Below are 17,604 nucleotides of genomic sequence, written 5' to 3' on the forward strand. Positions count from 1 at the left end.
TAGCAACAGTCTATTGGTCACGTCTTGAGCCTGAAACTCCGGCCACTGGGGGACTGTTCTCTGTTCATTACCCGTGGAAATCATTCATTGACTCAATCCGACCTCACCATTCGCCCATGGATGATTTTCATTGTACGTTATTTTATGACACAGATGATGACTTAATCTATCAAGACCGTTTTCAGAAGGTTCTTGGAACACCCTGGCAGTTGAAATCCACCTAAATTTTTGTGGGTCCGGAAGGTGTAGCGTCGTATGTTGATTTGGATAAATCATAAAAAGTGTGGTACAAAATGTGAGATACAGCTGACCCACACATTTCTTTGGCTCTGTCTCCTGGTCATGAAGCTCGCCAACTTGGTCCAATGGTCAAGAAACTTCTTAAAATAATTGACTGGCAGCCCACTGACATCCCAGGACTGACTTATTCCAAAATGCATGACTCTTATCAGATTGACCCACAGACTCCAATAGTAAACTCCTCCATTTTGGAAGAACACATCTTGACTTGAGAACATGGCAGAGAATTGACTGATCACCACCAGACAGAGGATTTGTTGAAAACTATTCCTAACACATTGTGGTCATCAGGACCATTTGATGTGGGCCATTGTGTTAAAATCCCACCTGTAACATTAGAAGTAGATGAGAGTGTCATCATCTTCAGGCCACAATATAGATGGACCTCAGATGCAGACAAAGGTATGGAAAACACTCTAAGTGGACGCAGGTGTGATATAACTTTCAGATTCACAATGGGACACGGCACTGCAAGCTGTACTTAAGGCAGACGGACAGAGTTATCGTATGGCACATAACCTTAGACCTGTAAATGACGCAACGCTGACTCCGATCTTACCAAGACGAGACCCCCATAGGATGTTCACTACGTTTAGTACAGTATACCAATGGTTCACTTGTATTGATTTAGCTAACACTTTTTTTCTGTGTACCTTTACATCCTTCAGCTAGACAGTACTTTGCTTTCACCTATAGCGGTGTCCATATGCAGTATCAGCGACTGCCACAATTGTTTAAAAACTCACCTGGTATTTTTAATCAATGTCTGAAGAACCTGTTACAAGACCTGACTTTACCTAATGACACTGTTCTTTTACAGCAGGGGTGGCCAACCCGCGGCTCGCGAGCCGCATGCGGCTCTTTGCCCGGTTTCATGTGGCTCTTACGTCCATATCAAAGTTTGTATTTGTGTTTTATTCTTATTTGCGTGTGCGCTTCGCTTGAGTTCAATACGGTATTTTCGTCCAATGCGCATGTGCTTGGGATGAAAATACCTCAAAGTTTCCCAGTAGGAGCAAGGTCATTTGAGTAAACGTTTTTAACAGAGTGGGAGAGCTCCCGTGAACCAGAAGCGACAATGAACAGCGTCGCGCACACAAAAAGTATCCCAAAGATCGAGCGTCGGCTGAAAAAGCCACACCCCCTGCGAGGCAGACCAAGGCGAGAGTGCTCAGCCGGGAGCAGCCAATAGGAGAGCGAGGTGGACACCCACGTGGTGGGCGCGCTAGTTAAAAGCCATTCATAATAAATGACAGCTCACAAGTAGCGAACGTTGCGCAAAAATAGGCTCTGATTTTATGACAGAAGTCCCACTAAGTAACATGCATAGAAAAAGAAAAACGCTATTGTAAATTATTATATTTTTGTTTGCGGACTTGGTTGAACTGAGAGTTTGTCTGTGTGAGACAGTGCACACAATGTTCATTGTTGATAATGACTGGCCTGTGCTGTTAGTACTGTAGGAGTCAATTTATGTCATTACTATGCTGGTGTGTGACATTTACAATAAATCTGTGTGATGTGGCTCTTTGCGGTAACACGGTAAAAAATGTGGCTCTTGGTCTCTGACTGGTTGGCCACCCCTGTTTTACAGTATGTGGATGACCTTTGTATTGCGGCAACTACTTCTGAAATCTGTCTTGAGGTCACTAGGGTGGTCCTACTCAAACTTCATGATCTAGGTTTCATAGTGTCCAAAAAGAAGCTTCAGTGTTGTCGAAAAGAATTAACTTTTCTTGGCCGTATTGTGTCAGCGAGAGGACTGTCCATGTCACCTGAACATCGAAAAACCATTTTATCTCACTCCAGACCCCAAACTGTAAAAGACATGTTGGCATTTCTAGGCCTCTGTGGCTACAGTAGGACCTATATACCATGTTATGTGGACAAAACAAACACCCTTCGTGCTCTAGTCAAAGACAAAGATGTTCAGAACCTCAGAGCATGGCTTGATTGGACAAACGGATGAAGCCTTTGTGTCTCTCGTCCAAGAACTGGCCTCGGCGGCTGCCCTGGCCAACCCTGATTTTGATAAACCCTTTTATCTTGATGATGTCTAACTCGGAAACCACAGTAAATGCTGTTTTGTTTCAGAAGGTTTCAGCAACGAGACGGGTATTGATGTATTGTAGCGTTACACTGGATAGAGTTGAACTCCGTCAAACAGATTGTACTCGTTATGCCGCAGGGCTCGCTAAAGTGCTTCTTAATACAGCACATACAGTGATGGGAAACCCCCTATACGTTCTGACTGATCATGGGGTATCGGCGTATGTGGCTTCGTCAGGATTTACCTTATCATCTCTTCAACAGTCTAGACTTTTACGTATCCTAACAGCTCCGAACATCAATTACGTTCACACAGGCATTAACATGGCAGAAAACATCCATCTAGGCCCCCACGAATGTGCTAACCGAGTTAATCACCAAAAGTACGTTCGTGCTGACCTTGCTACCAAACCGCTTACATCCGGTCGCATTATGTTTAGGACGGTTGTTGTTGGAGAGACCATTCGGGATGTCTCCAAGCGGGGGCTGCCGTAGTGGAAAGCAGGGGAAATGACTTTGTGCATTGTGCATCCTCTGTCTTGACTACTAATCAGTCTGCCCAAGCGGCTGAGGCGTGAGCACTCTGTTTGGCTTTGGAGACCGCAGCAGGTCATCCGGTTACTGTTTATAGTGATTCGGTGTTTGCAGTTTCAGCTGCTATCATTGACCTTCATGAATGGGCATGCAATGATTACATTAAAGGCAAGGGTCAACCCATTGCACACAAAGACATCATGTTACGCTTGCGTGAAGCCATGTTCCTTCTGTCACAGGTGGCGATTATTAATGTTCCTGGCCACTCAAAGTCCTCATCTTTTACAGCTACAGGTAATCATGCGGCTGACTAGTTAGCCAAGTCAGTAGCTGGATACGTTGTAGATAATGCTTCTAATCTGGTTCTATTGGACACTGCCCATCACTCTGAGACTGTGCATTAGAGTTTGTCTGTGGATGTGGTTCTGGAGGCTCAGCAGTCGGCCTCTCCAGAGGAACGGACTGTGTGGGCGCATGCGGGTGCTGTAAAACGAGGGGATGGTGTATGGGTGGGTCCCATGGGATGCCCTGTACTCCCCATGGGGCCATTATCGGTGTCTGTCTTGACGGAGGCCCACTCACCCGCTCACGTGGGCCCCCAAGCAATGATGACTAAATTGACTAATCGGTGGCACCCATACTTGTCTTCTCTCACCCCTAACTCATAAGTGTCATGATGGAAATTTCCACTAGGCTATCCAAAATTCTATCCTAGTGATTATACTGAATAGAAAGTATGAAGAATACATTCTATACTCCACATTTATCACCAACAAAGTCAAGGTAAAGTTGAACGAATGAAAGAGAAATTGTCAAAAATAATGTACGGCAGCAAAATGTCTTGGCTCCAAGATCTCCCATTGGCTTTGCTCTCTATTCGTCAAACCATCAACAAAACCACAAATTTTGCCCCATTTGGGTCTCATAAAATTTTTATTAGGATGAACGCAACGCTTGAGGCACCATCAGTGGCACAGTGGTGTGCAAACGCGACACTCCTATTAGTGTTTGGGACTCAGCTCTCTCACCAATAGTTTCACATTTTATCTTCAGGTTAGTGAAGGGCCATAAGCACTACGAACAAAATATACATGTACAGTGCATGAATTATTGGCAGTGGTGGGATTTGAACCCACGCCTCCTGAGAGACTGGAGCCTAAATCCAGCGCCTTGGACCGCTCGGCCACACTACCTTCCATGTCATCAAATGGGGGATTGGGGATCAGTAAATTTTAAATGAACCTTAGACACCCTTATATTTAAATATTGAAATATGTTTTTTGTTACTTGCAATGAGACCAAACCCAATGTATCATTTAAGGCAAATGTCCTTAAAATTGCCTAACTTTTTCTCAAAATGTAGCTTTTCGTTTAGTGTCACGGCTAGCTAGATTCGAATTGGACTTCGAGCTTCTATCTTCACGCTGTGGTATTAAGAGACCAAATTTAACATTATCACCCCTTCTGTATAAATTCTTAATTGAGAACCTGGCAATTTGAGGTACTGAGACAGTAGAGGGTGATACTGCTACAGTATGTTGGCTGCCAACAACCGTAAAACCTATTGAGGAAGAAGAAGAAGGAGGAGGAGGGGAGGAGGAGAAGAAGAAGAAGTTGAAGGAGAACGAGGAGAAGGAGAACGAGAAGTATAAGAAGAAGAAGAAGAAGAAGAAGAAGAAGAAGAAGAACAACAACAACAACCGGCCTTTGTGTGTCTAAAATACAGAAATAGCACTAGTTATTGACATTGCGGCAAAAAACAGGACGCGCTTAATAGTCGTGAAAATACAGTACATGACCTGATGCATATGAACTTTTTGTCTTTGCAGGTTTCAGGGAAAATGATGGGCAAAAGTTTTTTGGCTTTAAAGATTTCCCCCAAATCAAAGAAGAGGAGTCAGAGTTCCCTCAACAACAAATGAGAGAAGAGCAACTTCTAATCCAAAAGGAGGAACATGATCTGGTCACCTGGTGAGGCCGTGAAGTGGGATGATCTGGGTGTGGCTAGCGTAGGGGTGGAGCCTGGAAAGGCCTCAACTTGGCCTCAAATTATAGAGGAGGAGCCAGAGTTCCCTGAACAGTGCAAAAGAGAGGAGCAACCTCCAATCAAAAATGAGGACTGTGTCAAATGGTCAACTAGTGAGCCTTTCAAGAGTGAAGATGATCTGGGTGTGAGCAATAGAGGGGCGGAGCTTCTGTGTGGCAGCTCAATAGAAGGATGGCGAGCAGAAAATTTAATTGCTCCTTTATCAGATGACAACAACTTGGGGAGACAAAGTTGGAAACCTTCACGTTGTGTCTCCTGAGAGGCCGCTCGCCGCGGCCTGCGAATTCCAACAAATACCACTCAGAGCTGCCAACAAGGACCGTGGCACCCTACGTTTTTCATCCAGCCAGAGACATTTGACTGCCCCCCACCTCCGACTACCCCCCGGATGAAATAATCCGTGTTCCAGTGGCAGCTCTAGCGCTATCTGAGGGCAATCCTCAGGCGCTCGTAGTGCAACAACAACAACAACAACAACAACAACTTGCTTTTTGAAAATGATGATGTCGAAGATATCAAGAAAAATTCCAGGGGCGACAAACTTTACAAATGCTTTCAGTGTAGAAAAACTTTTGGGAAAAAGTCTCATTTGAAAAGACATATAAGGATCTACACTGGGGAGAAATCCTTATCATGTACAGTTTGTGGAAAAATATTTACACACAAGGGAAGATTTAAAATACACACAAGAACCCACACTGTTAAAAAAACATTTTCGTGTTCAGTTTGTGGAAAAAGATATAAAGAGAATGGTCGCTTAAAAATACACACAAGAACCCACACTGGCGAAAAACCAATTGCATGCTCAGTTTGTGGTAAAAAAAATACTGAGAAGGGAAATTTAAACAGACACACAAGAACCCACACTGGTGAAAAAACATTTTTGTATCCAAATTGCGGTATGTAATGCCTTTTCTCACGCAAGCAATATTTACAAGCACACACAAGAACCCACACTGGTGAAAAACCATTTTCTTGTTTAGTTTGCGGTCAAGTGTTCATACACAAAAAAAGCTTAAAATCTCTCGCAAGTAACCACTCTGGTGAAAAACCGTTTTCTTGCTCAGTTTGTTGTCAAGCATTCGCACAGAAGGGACACTTAAATAGTCATGCTAAAATACACACTGGTGTAAAAACACTTTCCTGCTCAGTTTGTGGTCATGCATTCACACAGAAGGGACACTTAAATAGTCATGTGAGAACACACTGGTGAAAAACCATTTTCGTGTTCAGTTTGTGGTCAAAGATTCACACAAATGACAAGCTTAAAAGCCTACATAAGCACCCACACGGATGAAAAAAACATTTTCATGCTCAGTTTGTGGTAAAACATTTAATGACAAGGGAAATTTAAAAAAAACACAAGAAGCCTCACTGGTGAAAAAAAACATTTTCTTGTTCAGTTTGCGGACAAGCGTTCACAAACAAAAAGAGCTTAAGATCACATGCAAGAACCCACACTGGTGAAAAACCATTTTCGTGCTCAATTTGTGGTCATGCCTTTTCTCAACAGCAATCCTTAAAAAGCCACACAAGAACACACACAGGTGAAAAGCCATTTTCGTGTTCAGTTTGTGGTCGACGATTCACACACAAGGAAAGCTTAAAAACCTATTTAAGAACCCACACTGGTGAAAAACCATTTTCTTGTTCAGTTTGCGGTCAAGCGTTCATACACAAAACAAGCTTAGACTCCCACGCAAGAACCCTCACAGGTGAGAAACCATTTTCGTGTTCAATTTGTGGTCAAACATTCGCACACAAGAAAAGCTTAAAAAACATAGGAACCCACACTGTTGAAAAGCCTTTTCTCTAAAGTACCACTTAGAAGGTCACACAAGAACCCACACTGGCGAAAAACCATCTTCCTGCTCAGGATGTGGTCGAACATTTTCCCAAAGGGGAAACTTAAAAGAATACTTATTAACCCAGACTGTAGAACAATGTTTTCCTGCTCCGTCTGTGGCCACAGACTCACTATAACAGCCCAAATAAAAAGCTGCACAATTCAAAAACATTTTCCAGGCACAGTTAATGTTCCAACATATTCACATAAGGGAACCTAAAAAGAAGACTTAACAAACCACACAGGAGAAAAGCCCATTTATCTCATATTGTGGCAGGAATATCTTAAAAACACAATTACGCACATCGGTCATAGACCCTTTTCCTGTTCAGCTTCTTGCCAGAGATTTAGTCGAAATGATAGACTTAAAATACGCAAATGTGGTATGATAAACAGTGGCCAATCACAGCTTGGCTTGCTTTATCAATGTCCATATGAAAGATCATTGTAATCGAAGTATTATTGTAATTCGCATTCTGAAAATCTTGGGTTTTAATTCAAATACAGTAGTACATTAAGCTATGAATTTAAAGCGGGATCGAGCTAGTATGTCAATTTACTCATATGTGAAGTCAATTCTTCCCATAGAAATTAACAAAATACAAATTGATCTGTTTCCATCCGAGAAAAAAAACAAAACAGAATGTTACAATGGAAAAACATCTTATTTGTTCTAATTTTTCACCAATCAGGAACCATTTGGTGTGCTCATATCTCAAATATCTCATATCTCAAGTCAAAAATTTGCTCAGAATTTTTCTCATACCTCAAATTTTATCATATGTTGGTACATTTGTGTGTCATGGTATTACTGTATAAGCAAATTGAGTGTTGTTGAAGATTTTATTTACACAATTCTATCCGATTTAGTAGAGCCTAAATTAGGAAATTAGAAAGTAAATAATCAATAATGTGATGTAAATAACATGGAAAATATCTCTTCACAGTTAAAGACATGCCTAAGAAATTTGAAAAATTGTAGTTTTTGTCTATTAAATTTGCTAGCAAATCCAATAAAAAATTGAGTGTTATTCAAACATACATTTTAATGAAAATTATTTATATATTGAATCTAGGATCTGAGAAACATTAGTAGTAATATGGTGTGTGAAAGACAATTAATTTGCTCAAAATAAATAAGTGGTACAATGTACTTTTGTCATACTATAAGATCAATCATGTTTTTAAACCGATTTAACGTGTAATCTTTTTGGTAGTTCCAATAAAGTTCTCTTTTGGGTGAAAAATACTTTTTGGGTCTTTTTGATGACAAAATCAGCTTTCCAAATTCAAAGGTGACAAAAAAATAGAAACGTTATTTGCTAAGATTTAAAACTAAGAGTAAAAGGAATACATTTATTTGAACAATTTGACAAATTCATAAAAAATAAAAGATAGTTTTCTTTCTACAGTGTGATAATACTGTAACTTCAACATTCCAAATTCAAAGTAAACCTTGAAAGTGGGGTAGTTTTCTTCTGCAAAAAAAAAAATACTGTTCGTAGCGGAGGATGGTTTTGATTCAATGACCTCTGAGTTATGATCACAGCATGTTTCCCGTGCACTACTCTGCTTCTTCTCACTCCAGGTTCCACAAGCTGACTCTTAAAACTAATCAATCAAACCAATCGCACAGATATCAAAGGGAGACAAAGTTGGAAGCGTTCACGTGGTGTCGCCTGAGAGGGGCCCGCCCGGCGCGGCCTGTGAATCCAACAAAATACCACCCAGACCTGCCAACCAGGAACGTGGCACGCTACGTTTTCATCCAGCCGGAGATATTCGACTGCCCCCTCCTCCGGCTACCCCCCTGGATGAACTAATCCGCGTTCCAGTGGCAGCGCTCGCGCGGCTGAGGGTAACCCCTAGGCGCCTGGGTGGCTCAACAACAACAACATAAGTCAAAGGTGCCAACCTCTGCCGACCCCATTTCAGGAGTAGACATGCCCCGATTCCAGAGTGTTTCTAAAGTGAATGCGATTCAGGCAAAATTGTTATAAAATGGAGATAAAAAGAAGCATAGGAAATATAAATCAATCATATTTGTACATTAATTGAAATACTGCATTTTGGCAATCTATTGAAAAAGTACAGCATAATACGTGTGTTCTATTGTCAGTAATTCCAACTTGTCACGCTGAACACTTGGATGTAGTGCAATGCGCAAATGTCGGTCTTTTTGGCGATGGCTCCAACATGGGATATTTTGTCAAATACGAAACAATAAACTTCTGTGACTGTCTGGGTTTCGTATTAGAGGTTTCATCCAAAATGCCGTTAATTTAGCACTTCACCAGTGACTGGTTGACTTACCAGTCAGTGCTGTGTACGAGTACTTTCTTTAGAACAACCCTGGAAATGATAGGATTTGTTTAAAAAAAAAACTGGTGGTTTAGTCAGCCTTGATAATAGTTACTTCCCTTATGAAAAAAATAAAAACAAGACTGTTAAAGCGATAGGGGTTACCTATGCAATTAATTCCAAATTGATTGCGACGCTGAACTCGCAAAAGTGTAATCATTCGTCGGAACTTGTGAACCTGTAATGATTCACATAGCACTCGTATTACCGAATTCTTCTGGTTTATTGTGCATTTGAATCAAAATGACGGAAGCCATAGCGATGGTGTGAATTTTGAGAAATATGTTGAGGCATTTAAATTGGAAATATGGTACTTTTTCCAAAATGGTTGCTTCAAAAAAATTAAAACTTCAGGATTTCTCGAGTTTAAGCAGGTGGTCCGGAGTTTGTGATGCATTTCCGGAGAAATTCATGGAATTTCAGAGATATAGTGAGACTTGTGGCTTTTCCAACCTTCTGCTGGAGCCTTTCAGGATCGCCAGTTGAAGAACCTCGGTCTCGGCTGGGGACCGTCATGGCACGGTTAGTGCTGCTATTCACAGTCATCCATTTTGCATTTATAAAATTCCATTTTCAAAAAAACGACGAACGAGACATTCGGTGCCGGGATTAACAAAAAAGATACCATGTTGAATTTAAACTTGCAGTTTCGCTAATAGTGTACATTACATATTAGCCTTTGTGGAGCAGGCTGACCAAAATTATGCTCTTTTCTCCCTTTTCCATTTTTTGGGGGTACGTATTGCTATTTTTTTTCTAACCGTGAAAAACTACTGCATCTAAAAATGTATGGATATCATGTATCCCACTAAGATAGGGAAAGTTTTCATTTTTGTTGCAATATCTTATGAGAGTAGTTTTTTTACATTCAGGGAGAACGGGGTTGTTTGCCACAAGGGTAGGATTTGCCTACATATTTATGAAATAGATGAGCGGAGTGTTATGGATTCACTTGTTCATCCTCTGTATTGCCTATCCTCAAGGGGGTTAAGGGTTTGCTGGGTCTATCCCAGGTAGTTATTAACAGCAGCAAACCTGGGTAATTTTGCACCCTGCAATGAAAATTCACATTTCAAATAGAATTATGGAAAAAATAAAATTTCCCAAGTTTCTTTAACCCTGGAAAAACTTGTTTCTTTTATAATGTAGACAATGCACAAAACATACCCTAATAGGTGAGCCATCATTATTTTTGGTATACATTTTTGCAATATTGATACATTAAGAAGACCACGCAACCCTAACTGACAAGGGTGCGCAATACGGAAGTTGAATGAATTAATTCATTGAAAGTTTCATCTTCCCTCGACACTAATGCTTGTCTCAATGGAATCAGAAGATATCTTGCCAGAAGAAGACAAGTAACAGAGATGTATTCTGATAAAGGAACTGATTTCCAATCAGCTGACAAGGACATAAATCAATGAATGAAACACAAACAGGATTGAAAAATACTTGCAACAAAATGAATTACTTGAGCTCTTACAGTATAAATTAACCAATAGTGAATATGCAGTTCAGGGTGGTTTTGAGGTAGGTGTGACCTAAAATAGCTCCAATGGGAAAGCATTGGACCTAATATCTAAAGTTGCCTGGTTTAATCTTGGGCTTCAGCACGCCCTAGGACTGTATCTAATCATGTTAATTTTTATTGACCTACTGAAGCGGATAAATCTTTGGTGAGAGAGCATTTGACTGAAGATCTAAAAGTCCCTTGTTCAACCTTAGGCTTTGGCAGCCTGTTGGACTATATCAAACCAACCAAATTCAGCTACAATTCAATTTGTGATCAATTGACTTGTAATCAGTGTGTAAATATGCAGTCTATGTTGTTTTTTGTTCACCTACGTGATCAAAGTAACTCAGATGGCACATTAATAGCCTGAAGATCTATAGCAGGTGTGGCCAAGTCCGGTTCTCGAGAGCCCTTATCCGGTCTGTTTTCCATAACTCCCTCCACCAACAGACCTGAATCAAATAATCTGGATCCATATTAAGCTTCTGGATATCTTGCTGATGAGTTGATCATTTGATTCAGGTGTGGTAAAGGAGGGGATATGGTAAACAGATTGGATACAGGCTCTTAAAGACCGGACTTTGCCACCTCCGATCTAGAGGTCCCCAGAATAAACCCCAATCTTTGGCAGTTCATTGGACTTTGTAAACTCAACAAAAATCATTTAGAATGGAGATCTAAAGGTCCCCGATTCAAACCCGTCTTTTGGCAACACTTTCGGCTTTGCAAACCCAGCCTAATTCAGCTGGTAGTCAGTTTGAAAACGGTTTCCTAGTAAGCCATGAGTGGTTTTGCTGTCAAGTTTGATTCTTGTCACCTCCATGACCCGAATTGGCTCAGATAGAGAATGTTGAAAATTTACGACAATTTGAAAGTAATCACGAAGATTGTTGGGATAAGCAAACCCGCTGCATCATCATCTTCTTAAGCGTCCTTCTAGGTCTGCATTCTGGGGTAAAGGTCCAGTAAACAGTCTTTGGATCGAGGACTCGGTGACTTGTTACGACCGCAAGTTCTCCTCAGACAAATTGAAGAAGCTTTCATACAAAAATGGTTAAATACACACATATATAATAGGATTACCGAATGTTGTCCAACACTAAGGATAAGAATTTCTTTTCTCATATTTAGATGTACTTTTCGATTTTTTTCACTTTTTTTTACCTGTCTTGTCCAGTTGTTTTTTTAACCGATACTGCATTTTCTTTTTGTTGAGAACCTGCTCTCAAGTATGTTTATGAAACTAGAATGCAATTAAACACTTGTTTTTGTTAATATTTGAAATAGATGACAAAACAAAAAATTGAGTAAATGTAATGAAATAAAGAGGAATTCTCCTATTCGATTATTTTCTGTTCCTTTTTCATAATGATGTTTAGGCCTGACCATGTTTTGGATTGGATTGGATAACTTTATTCATCCAGTATTCGGGAAATTACCTTGTGGCAGTAGCAAGAGGGTGATTAGACAGAACTGCAAAGCAAAAGCACAAAGTACATAGCAAATCAAAGTAAATGATCAATCATTAAAACATAAAAGCAGCAAAAACACAAAACCAACAAGAGTGGACAGAGCTACCGTGGCCGCCGGCTGCCGCTTAAACAGCGCCATTTTGGTTGCGGTAACTGTTTTGCCGTATTACTTCCGCCTTCATCAGAATGTCTAGGCATTTGCGGGGCGTGTTTCAGAAAAATGATTAGTTTTTTGTCAGATTCCGATCTTGTGAAAATGATGCGATCAGGTCTGATTCCCGATCAATTTCTATCGGAATTTTGATCAGAAGAATATGAAGTGAGAAAAGGTAACTTTTGCAGAATCAATAATTTTCAAGAACATTATTTCACACCAATGGTAACACTTGGAAGTGGGGTAGTCTGCTTCTACAAAACAAGAACCGACCTTAGTAGCAGAGAGTGGTTCCGATTCATTGACCTCTGTGTTATGGGCCCAGCACGCTCCCGCTGCGCCACTCTGCTTCTTCCAGCTTCACATATCAAATCAAATCAAAGCAGATATACTGAGGAATCGTGGATATTCTCACCTGCTGACGGAGCTCCTGTGGACCACCAGCGCAAGAACCTCGGTCTCGGCAGGGGACTGTCATGAGTTAGTCCTGCTATTCACAGAGTCATATATTATGCATTTAAAAATTTCCATTCCAATGAAAAACTCGGTACGAGACATTCGGCGCCAGGATTTACAAAAGAATACACCATGTTGAATTTAAGCTAATAATACTGCACAGACAAGTCATTACCTTATTGTGGTGGTGAAGTTTGTGTGTCCCGGTGGTGGGGTTAATCAGCCTTGTAGCCCTGGTAGGCTTACCCATGGCCAACTGGTCTGATGTGAGCGATTAGACGAAGAATGGCTCAAAGGACCTCTTATGATGGGCAACATTATTGGATGAAATCTTCCCTCGCCCGGACGCAGTTAGGAAAGAGCCTGAGCGTGAAGTTGTGAAATACCGGCTTGACAGTTTGGCTCTGGAGTTGCCCGCGGGGGACGGCACCTGATTGTTGTTTGTGTGCATGCACAAAACAGCAGTTCAGAGTTCCTATTCCTTTTGGAGGGGGTGCTGGAGAGTGCTCCTTAGGGGGACTCACTTGTTCTGCTGGGGGACTTCAATGTTGATGTGAGACCTGGAGGGAGTGATTGGGAAGAACGTCCCCCTTGATCGAAATCCGAGTGATGTTCTATTGTTGGATTTCTGCGCTCGTAGTTGATTGACAATAATGAACACCATGTTCAAGCATAAGGGTGCCCATGTGTGCATTTGGCACCAGGACACCCACATGTCTTGGATACTCGGGTAAAGAGAGGGACGGAGCTCTCAACCAATCACAACCTGGTGGTGAGTTGGCTCCAAAGGTGGGGGCAGATGCCAGTGCAACCCGGGAGACCTAAACGTTTCGTCCCCCTATTAGAAGGACATTCAATTCCCACTCGCCACTCCCCGCTCGACCTCACCCGTTCAAGCTCTCCGCTCGACCTCACCCGTCTGTCCACGCATCTCCATGTCTACTGGCCCGACAGTCGCACCCGGGCCAATGCCAGCACATTGCTGTTCTTTTCATTTAGGCAGGGCGTGGCGGTGAAAATGCCAAAGTCGTGGGTTCGACTGCAGAACAGGCACGGCCTCCCTAGAACACAGGTGTCAAAGTGCCATCCCAGGGAACAAATCTGGCCTGCTGCATCATATTGTGTGGTTTGACACCCTTGTTCTAGAGTAAGTTAAGATTGCCTAAAATAATTTATTTTGCTGTAACATAACAGTTTAGCTAGCTGACATTTGCAATTACGGTCATCACACAAAATTCATGGTCACTTTGCACATGGCTGGTTAGCTCGGGTTGGTAAGATTGAGGTGCTAATAATGCCAAGGCTGTGGGTTTGACTTCCATATGGGCCACGACCTCTCCAAAGTCAGATAAAATTACCTAGTCTAACTTCTTTTGCCGCAACATAAATGTTTAGCTAGTTGACGTGTTGCATTTGCGTTATCATTCAAATACCTGGCTTGTACAGCACATGGCCTGTCAACTCAGTTGGTCAGAGTGTGGTGCTAGTAGCGCTAAAGTTGTGGGTTCAACTCCCATATGGGCCATGGCCTCTCTGTAGTAGTTGAAATTGCCTAATACAACACATTTTGCCCTAACATAACATAATATCTTGTCTTGATGTTTCTTCAGTTTCTGTGATCTGGTAATTTCTCTGCTCCACAAGGCAGATAGTGCCATCCAGGATGTGAAACATCTCAGTGAGGAAATACTAGCTAGGTTTGTTCCCACCACATTTCTGTTCTTTCCAAATTCTTCAAGTTTGACTCTTTTCTTGTTGGCTCAAATAGGGAATGTTGGAGAGCGTTCCCTGAATCAACCTCGTGCTATGTCAGTCCATTGGACTTGTAAACCTGACCAATATCAGTTAATGCTCCAATAGGGATATTGTACCAGTAAGCGATGAGTCAATTTCCAGTTGTAGTTGGTTGTAGTTTCATTCAATCAGCTTATGTAGCTCAGTTGGGAGACTATAAAACTGAAGATCTGAATGTCCCGTGTTCAATCCCAGACTCTGGCAGCACATTGGAATTTGCTCACATTCCCTAATTCAGACGGGAGTCAGTTTGAAGGCTGTTTTCTTGTAAGCCATTAGTCATTTTGCAGTCAAGTTTTATTCTTGTCACCTCAATGACCCAAATTGGCTCAGATATAGAATGTCGTGGAGCGTTCTGTTGGGGCTACTGGCCAACACTTCAATAAACACACACTGGGGCTGATAGAATGCAATTTAAATGCCGCGTCTGCAGAGGCGAGGATGCAACAATTTCAGATGCCGGAGAGGGAGACTACTCTCCAGGCTCCCCAAAGCTATCTCCCCTCAAAAATCTGCTTCAACTGTGTTTTTAGAGGTGGACAAGTCATAAAAATGGGAGGCGTTAATACAAATGAAGGAGGTGGAGTACAAAAGGTGTGGTGCACATTTTGACCAATAGGCGTAAATTAAATTCTATTCTAGTAACTTTTAATACATCAGAGTGCAAAAGGGTGCAAGATTAAATATAAGAATACAATTCATATTTCACACGTTCCCTGAATTGACCTCGGGCTTCGTTAGTCCATTGGACTCTCTAAACCAGAACTATATAATTTGAGTATTGTACAAGTTAGCCATGAGTAAATTTGCAGTCCAAGTTGGTTGTTATGCTTATCAATCTGCGTAAGTAGCTCAGTTGGGAAAATGTTGGACTGAAAATCTAGTGGTCCCAGGTTCAATTCTAGGTTCTGGGTTAGGGTTAGTCCTGCTATTCAAGGTCACCCATTTTGCATTTAAAAACTTTCATTCCAAAGAGAAACATAGGAGACATATTCTATACCAGACCGGTATAATGTAATGCTCCAATTGGAATATTGTACTACTAAGCCATGAGTAAATTTCTGGTCCAAGTTGGTTATTGTCCTCATCAATCAGCTGAAGTAGCTCAGTTGTGAGAGTGTTAGACTGAAAATCTAGGGGTCGCTGGTTAAACCCCTGGGTTTTTGCGGCACATTAGCCTTTTGCAAACCCACCCTAAATCACCTGGCAGTCAGTTTGAAAACGTGTCATGAGTGGTTTAGTAGTCAAGTTTGATTCTTGTCGCCTCCATGACCCGACGTGGCTCAGATAGGGAATGTTGAACATTTACGACAATATGCGAGTAATCATGAAAGCTGTTCTGATAGCGATCACGCTGAATAAGCATCTTCATAAGCGTCCTTGTAGGTCTGCATTCTGGGGTAAAGGTCCTGTAAACAGTCCTTAAAACGAGAACTCAGTGACTTGATACAATCGTGAGTTCTCCTCAGACAAATTGAAGAAGCGTCCGTACAAAAATGATTCAATACGCACATATTTATCTCATTTAGGCAGAGTGTGGTGCTGTAAATGCCAAAATTGTGGGTTTGACCGCCATATGGGGACGGCCTCTCTAGAACACAGGTGTGAAGGAGGAAGCCCTGGGAACAAATCTGGCCTGCTGCATCATTTTGTGCGGTTTTATGGCCACTTTGCATGTGGCTGGTTTGCTTAGTTGGTCAGAGTGCTGCTAATAATGCCAAAGGTCGTGGGTTTGACCTCCATATGGACCATGACCTCTCCAAATTCAAATAAATTTACCTAGGCCAACTTCTTTTGCCGTAAGTGTTTAGCTAGTTGACGTGTTGCATTTGCGTCATCATGCAAATACCTGGGTTATGCAGCACATGGCCTGTTAACTCAGTTGGTCAGAGTGTGGTGCTAATAACGCCAAAGTCGTGGGTTCAACCCCCACACAGGCCAAGACCTCTCTGTAGGAGTTGAAATTGTGAAATACAATGTATTATGCCCTAACAACATAATATCTTGTCTTGATATCTCCTCAGTTCCTGTGATCTGGTAATTTCTCTGCTCCACAACAATTGTTGTGAAATTAAATATGCCTTCATACTCAAGCGGGCAGAACATAATTTCTCAACTTTGGTTAGCCTCCAATGGGGAAGGCTGTAGGAAATCATAATAGGATTACACTTAATAGTCGTCACAAGTGCAAAATCCCCAAATAGAGATGTAAAAACTCTTAAATTCGAAACAACAAAATGCTGTACCAGAGTTGTCTATATGTCTAGTACGTTGATTGAGCTACTTTGCTAATGCTAGTGGGCTAACGTTTTGAACCTTAGCTTATCATCCGAATTGCTAGCATTCGCGAACAGGAGATTAGACAAAATTGGCTGTAATGTTCTATCAATATTAGAATATAACAGCACATCACAAAATATTTATAGTTGAGGATTGTGGTCACATTTTTCACTCATTCATGGATATCTTTTTAACAATACGCATAAATATAAGCTAACCACAATTGACATAGAACCCTTCTTAAAAGAGCAATTACTTGTCAAAGATGCTAAACAAACACATTTTTTTCAGAATTGAATGTAATTTTTACAAATGGAAGTTCTATAACCATAAAGAGATAATTAAATCTTAAATGGCCATTGTTAGACTAATAATTTTAGCACTTGACACCAATCATTAACTCAGTCTTATCCCGTCTAACAATAGAGCATGTTCAACATCGGAGGAGACAAACCAGGTTTGAGCGAGTTAATCCACAGATGATATATTCCTGCCAAACGGATCCATACAGAGCTCCGGGTCTCCCTCCCAAAGAATAAGCCCGCTGAGTGTCGCTGTGCATATTCATTCGCTGATTGACAATGATGCGGACTGGTCCACGACTGGCGAGAGGGGTGTCTTCTCGGGACTACAAACTCTCCATCCTCGAATCCACATCATCCAGACCATCTGTCTCCTTATCAGCATGAGTTCAACCTCAAAAGAAGAATCTCAGAAAGAACATTTTGTTCATATTGTAATTGAGTTAAGAACAAGAGTTTAATCCTGCAGTAGTAATATCAAAATAAAACAGCT

At 41.4% G+C, this 17,604-nt stretch overlaps 2 non-coding genes across 2 annotated transcripts; one reads left to right on the forward strand and one right to left on the reverse strand.

Annotated features, from left to right (window-relative positions):
* Positions 1–3,994: 3,994 nt before the first annotated feature.
* On the reverse strand, positions 3,995–4,076 carry trnal-uag (transfer RNA leucine (anticodon UAG)). The gene has a single exon. It is a non-coding gene; the product is annotated as a tRNA-Leu (tRNA).
* A 12,320-nt stretch (positions 4,077–16,396) lies between these two features.
* trnai-aau (transfer RNA isoleucine (anticodon AAU)) lies at positions 16,397–16,470 on the forward strand. Its single transcript has one exon. It is a non-coding gene; the product is annotated as a tRNA-Ile (tRNA).
* Positions 16,471–17,604: the final 1,134 nt, after the last annotated feature.

Source organism: Stigmatopora nigra, chromosome 20, assembly GCF_051989575.1.
Source record: "Stigmatopora nigra isolate UIUO_SnigA chromosome 20, RoL_Snig_1.1, whole genome shotgun sequence".
NCBI classification, from domain to species: domain Eukaryota; kingdom Metazoa; phylum Chordata; class Actinopteri; order Syngnathiformes; family Syngnathidae; genus Stigmatopora; species Stigmatopora nigra.